At 42.7% G+C, this 6293-nt stretch overlaps 1 long non-coding RNA gene across 1 annotated transcript; it reads right to left on the reverse strand.

The window, feature by feature from the left end:
* Window positions 1-936: 936 nt before the first annotated feature.
* On the reverse strand, window positions 937-6211 carry LOC112965713. Its single transcript, XR_003253368.1, has 3 exons — window positions 5955-6211; window positions 3845-3965; window positions 937-2436 (listed from the first exon to the last, which is right to left on the reverse strand). It is a non-coding gene; the product is annotated as an uncharacterized LOC112965713 (long non-coding RNA).
* Between the last annotated feature and the right edge of the window lie 82 nt (window positions 6212-6293).

The following is a 6293-nucleotide window of genomic DNA, read 5'->3' on the forward strand; positions in this document are numbered from 1 at the left end:
ACGCTGCCTCACACTGGCTGTGCGCTCCCTTTCAATCCGTCAGGTGGATGGACTGTAGCCCTAAAGGTACTTGCAGCGGGGGAGCATGTGTAACAGGCACCAACGCTTACGGAGGCTGCAGTAAGCAAGATTTAGGGGCAAAAGCATAATTGTTTGACTCCTACAGGGTGTATAAGACCTACACGCAAAAAACAGTTCATCACTGCCAACCAAGGGGATGCCCAGGAGTGCAGTGAGGACTTGAGAGCCAGCAGCTGTGTCTTCTGTGCTGCACACAAGTAATCCTGGCCAGATTACATGGACACACACATTTTGGTGCTTCTGAATATATGGTGTGAGAGACCAAGGGACTGACATCTGTGACAACATATGCAAGTGACTGAAATCAGTTTTGTTTACGATAGATAGCATTTTCACCTTCCACACAGTCTCTGAGTTTTGTGAAATTAATTTTCTACGTGTGGTTTTGGTAAAAGCATTCAGGAGCAAGTGATTTTCATTCAGAAACGATTAGCACATGACTAGGGGACAAATCTATCAGCACTTTGTAGTCTGGAGACTAAACTTCAGGCAACTCTCCTGCTTCTGGTGCTTCCGTAAGTACTCTAAAAAGCATTTTTCAGCCCAGTCTCTTACCCATTGAAGTCCCTGGGATCACTGCCGTATCACATGCAGTGAAGTAGTGCTGAATCAGCAGGAACAGACTGCCAGAAGATCTGACAGAGCAGAATGGTGCCACAGAAGGTTTTAAAATGTTTACACATCCTCATCAGGGGGAAGAAGCCAAATCTTGAATCACTTTGCAAGTTAATAATGAAAAAAACACCATTCAGATGAAGTCAATTGATAAGTCATATTAACAGACCTTTTTAAAAAGCAAAGATTATCCAAAACACTGACATAAAGAATGTTTTAAAACAAACAAAAACTTCCCACACTCTTTTCAGTAAAACATATGAATTTGAGAGTTTCAAAAGCTTTGCTGTTTTTCCAAGATGCTTTAGATCAGAGTGTCATTAAATCTTTTTTTTTCTTCAAAAGCAGTTTTGATGTTGTACCACATAAATAAATACCTCCATAAGCCCTGGAATTAGCAAAGTGTGGTTTCCTATAGAGTTGTCCCTCATGGTTGATTGACTCTGGTGTTCAACCACAGCTCTCACTTTCTTGAAGTTCTTACCACAACTGATACACAGAAAAGGTCCATCTCCCATGGGGATTTTCTGTCATTTGATAACCTGGGAGGTCATAGCACAGCCCCTGCCCCAGCCAGGACATCTACAGAGATATATATTTTTTTGTTTTTATCTTGCCCCTTCCCCACTTAGAAAAAAAAAGATTTTTGTAGAAACTGCATCTGTCAACTGGTGGAAATCAGCTGTAGGTTCAAAAGTTAGGAGGGACACATACACACACACCTCAAAGCACAAACTCAAACAGTCTGGCTGTGCTTGATTAACTTAAGCCTTTTATCTATAGGGAACTAAGCTAATAAGTATCACATTGGGCATTCTCGGTCAGTTGTATGCTCCATAACTACAAAGATTTTAAGTTTGCCAAACAGCAGCCCCTATATGTCTTAAATAAATTAGCAGCAAAGCATAAAATGATAGGTGTTCCCTTCTATTATTTTCCTGTTTGGAGGAACACCTAAACAATCTGTGACTTGGGAAAGGGAGGAAAGGTAGGATGAGAACATATACACAAGTCACTTGTTTCTATTTTATGTCTATGAAGCCACACATGCATCCTCTCCATTTGTCATGGCTAGTTTAGTTTAATTAGAATTAACTCCAATTACTGTGCATAAAAATGTGCCAGTAATTCTGTCTCAGCACCCCTGCCCACTCATGCTGTATGCCTTGCAGTATTGCAGAGGCTGTCACCAGAAGACAAGTGGCTGGGAAACTGGTGCTTAATAGCCACAAACTACTGAGGCTGCCCCTCTCTGCATAGACTGGAGAGCAGCAGGAGGAAGATTATTCCCCCTTTACTCTCATGGCAAGGATACATCAGTTTTTTTCCATTTATTCATGCCCTTAGATCTCACCCAGAAAGAAGGCTGCAAAACCTGCAATTTCCAGAGAAGTTCCAAAATATTTTTCCTCCTATTTAGAAGCGGTTTGAGGGCAAATGCAAAATTTTAGCTAGGAAAAGCTTGGGAAAGTAGCAAGCAAGTCATAACCAGCCCCATCTCCCTCTTTGGAGTAAGGGATGGACACCTCAGCTCTGGAACGTGCCTGCAGAGGAACCCAGGCACTCTGCCTGCTATGGGATGGAAGGTGCAAACCTGCCCCAGTGCCTAGCTGTTCTGCTTCTCATGCCAGTAAGAAACGTGGAATTTGTTTTCTCCAAAAGAATATCAGCGAAGTGAGGATCCATGTTATCAGGAGAGTTGTGCAGCATCAGCTGGGCATCCATGAAGAGATGGTAACACTACAGGAGAGAGAGTTCTGTCTTGAAAACAGCAGCGTAAAGGCAGCAGAGTAGACTTTGGCAGCCATGGTCCTATTTTCAGTTCAGAAGTGACCACACATAGTCTACATTAAACACTAAGTCTCTAATAGAAAAAGGAGAGAGAGCTCAAACAGCAGTAGAAAAAATCATGGAATTGTTGCTCCTCAACCCCACATTAGGTTCACTAAAGCCATTTCACTATGGAAGAATATCGAGGGATAGAGAAGAGAAATGATTTGTCCAGTTAGCAAAAGGCAGAGAAGCAAAATCTGTAATCCTGGCTCAGCTCCTCATTGCACAGTTCAAACCTCTGAAGGAGATCTCGCCTTCCTGATATTAATTATTAGGAAGTAAAAAGGTGCAACACAAATGACCTCTCACTAGATTCCCATTCTGTGCTAATCTAGCCTTGAGCCTTGACTTCAGCTCAGTGCTACTGTGTTCACAGACGAGAATAGGTCTCAGCTAGGAGACAGAAACTAATAGCTTCATTGCTCAGTTAGGAGCAAAATCTGCCTACAGGAGTTATAAAAAGCCCTCAGTATTAAAAAGTCCTAGCACTTACCTTTTGAAAATTGAACTTATCTCCTAGGAGCAAAGAGGAGGATGACAAAACTAAGAAGCAGAGGCTGACAGATGCTTCTCTCTAGCTGAATCTAGGGTTTGACAACAGTGTTTCTGGCATCCCTTCACAACTGAGATGGGTGCCCAGTCATGGAGGAGATATAAGGACTCTTGTGTTCTGTTCTGTTATGGGAGCTGTGGGCTCTTAAATTGTTAGTGATAACACATTTCCTTTTCAAAGAATGTAAGAGAGGCAGGTCAGCAGGGTCTGCTGGCTTACTTCTGACCACAAGGCTCCCTGACAATTTCAAAAACCTAACTAGGGTCTGCTGCAGCTAGAGTGAGAGTTTAATAATTTGAGCAGGAGCTAAGTTAGAGCATGAATACAGGTTCTGTCCTCCATTGAACATACAGCGAGAGCATAATTAAAGTCATTTCCATGGGATTTACATGTTCTAACCAGCCTCAGATTTTTTCTTCTGAACTTGTATATTTGATTCCTTGAAATAGATTCCATGAATCCAATTTGAGAAACACCTTTCTGTTTTAACTCCAGTAACTTTCTTCAGCAGAGAGGGCAACCCTGTAAACAGCTGTTTACTGACTGTCTACTGATGGAGATTTTCTGATTATCCAGTTATTAATTCTACAGAAAATGTGCAACTTCCCAGTAGCCTGAATAAGAGCCTGTCAACTACCACCCTACTACAAACATTAGAAAAGGAAGTTACTAGGCTGCAAAACAGGAGCTATTGAAGTTATTTCTTTTATCTACTATGTTGCTGTCACTTTGCCATGCAGATTATTACACCACAGGACTTACCACCTTATAACATCCCAGTAAGTGTATGTTTGGAGAGAGAAAAGGAGCAATCTTCATGCCAATTCTTCTTCATTTTTCTCCCAATACAGCTGTCTCCACCCCAAGTGAAGCTTGTTATGCCCTAAAAGGAGAGAATGCAGCTTAAGGAGATTGGGGGCAAAAAGATGAAAGCAGGATATCTGGGACCATTAGATTTCTGTCTGTTTCAAAGCCAAAACGGGAACACAGGAGTCCTGACTTCACATTCCCTTCTCTACTAGCTATGACRAGAGCTAAGCAGAGGTGGTAAGGAATTAAGTGTTGCAGCATGAAGTCAACCTGCCAGGCATCAAGCAGTGCAGGAGATTGGCTCTGTTTTCCTTCTCTTCCACAATTCCTTTTGCAGCACCTCATGTAGTCACCACTGCTGCTGCCTCGCACATGTTTCAGGCAAAGGGGTTGCAAGTTGAACAGTTCATGTCCAGATCATGGATCCCCATGGAAAAAAAAGAGGGCACAATGGCAAGATACAGCTCTAGAAGGAACTGTGCCTAGGCACTGGTCTAATGCCTATAGTCTCAGATTTCTCTCTATCCAAACCCTAGTCCTAACCCTAATTGTAACCAGAGAGCTGGGCTGAGACTTCTGCTCTTGGACATGCTGAAGCCCCAGATATAAAGACTGCTGGTGGGAAAGTTTCCCCCTCACTGTCATGACCTGAGTCACTTTGGTGACAACCTGATTGACTGATCTCATGCATTGCTGGTGGAAATCATGTAACTGGGTAAGTTTCCCTCAGGTACTGACTATGGGACCCACATGTCCCTTCTCTAGTAACTTGAGTGTTAACATGTAGCAATGAAACAAGAAAGCAAAGGCAAAAAACTCATGTCCTAGGCTTCTCCTTGCTCTCATGCATTTTTAGATCAAACAGTAAGTTGCCCTTTTTGTTTCACTCTGAGTTTGCAAAAGTCAATTCAGAGCAGCTGTGAAACAAGAAAAGTTTTAGAGGAAGGAATTAATATCCTATTTCTGGCTCAACATCCACAGTGAAGATCACAGGTTAAAAACTGTCAAATTCCATTCTTTGAGGGTTTTTTTTTTTTTTTTTAGTATATTTTAGAGAAAGGGGATGGAGAAAAAACCATTTTCTGATATCTCAGACACACGGAATCCTACCAGGATAGACCTAGTACTGAAGTCATCTGATAAAAACTTGTCCTCACTGGCATCTAGTACTGAGCATTGGGAGAAGGAAGCAGGCTAGATATTCTCCTGTTTGCTCAACCTAAAGAAGGTCCCAATGTACCCAAGACAGGCTCTACCAATGTATCTGAAGTCCTGCACTTCCTGATCCAAACAGTTTGTGCTGCATCAGTACACGCTTGCAGAAGTAGATATGCTATGCCTCATTTATTCATGTTGTACCTCATGTACATAGCTTTTCCTTGTCATCACAAAACAAAGATAAACATGAAAATTGCCTCAACATACCACTGTTGCTGCTACTGCCATATCTCCCCATTACAAAGGACCAGCCAAGAAAAAGAAGGAACTGTAGTTTCTCTGGGAATACAACTAGCAGGAAAGTTCATCAGGAAACCAGCCCAGATGATAATAAAAGCCAAAGTTATGTCACTGACACAGGTATTAGTCCAAAATCTTTTTTTCATGAGCTATGGTAGACAGTCCATCAGCCTTGGGGAAAACATCCCTAGCAGAAGGCCAGTCTCTCAGCGGTACAGCCTGGCCTCACCACCTCTCACAAAAGTGGAACAACGTTGCTTTGTGCAAGTTGCAGCTAAGTGTCTTTCCTATTATGTACGAGCTTGCTCAGACAAGGGACCAGAATCACACAGCAACTCTGGCTAAATTCAGCTGCCAATAGGTGAGGAGAGGCAAAATAAAGCATGCTTTCAAATGTCAATTTAAAAAAGATACTGGGAAGCCTTCCAAATGATTTTTATCAAAACAAACAAAAAATAGAGTGCAAAAGGAATCCAAGATACTGAAGTACTTCCACAGACATTTCTCTTTTGGAAAAAAGTTCCTTTTCATCCTGGAATGACTTTTTGGAGCATTTGGATCAAGCCTACCCATAATTTCTGCTGTATTCACTCCAGACACACACCTTTCCTGCTCTTTGATAGGAGCAGCAGCTACACGAAGGAAACTGAAAGGCAGATGGAAGAGGATGGAGCAAAAGAGTATCCCTCCAGGAAGGATTTTGCTAAGGCTGCAATCCCTCTCTGAAAACTGCAAAGCAGTATTTTTAGCATGTTACAATTTCCCTTCTCACTCTGCCGTGGGTGGAGGAGAAACGCTGAAGCCTTTATTTCCTTCCTCGCGGGAGACCGTGCGGGAAGGCCTTTCAGGGACACAGGTCACCCCCAGCAAGCCCCCCCCCCCCAAGGGCCGCGCGAGGCAGGAGACACCCGTCGTGCGAAAAGAAGGGGGGAAATAAGGCAAG

Source organism: Apteryx rowi, unplaced genomic scaffold (genome assembly GCF_003343035.1).
Source record: "Apteryx rowi isolate R43461 unplaced genomic scaffold, aptRow1 scaffold_1019, whole genome shotgun sequence".
Taxonomy (NCBI): domain Eukaryota; kingdom Metazoa; phylum Chordata; class Aves; order Apterygiformes; family Apterygidae; genus Apteryx; species Apteryx rowi.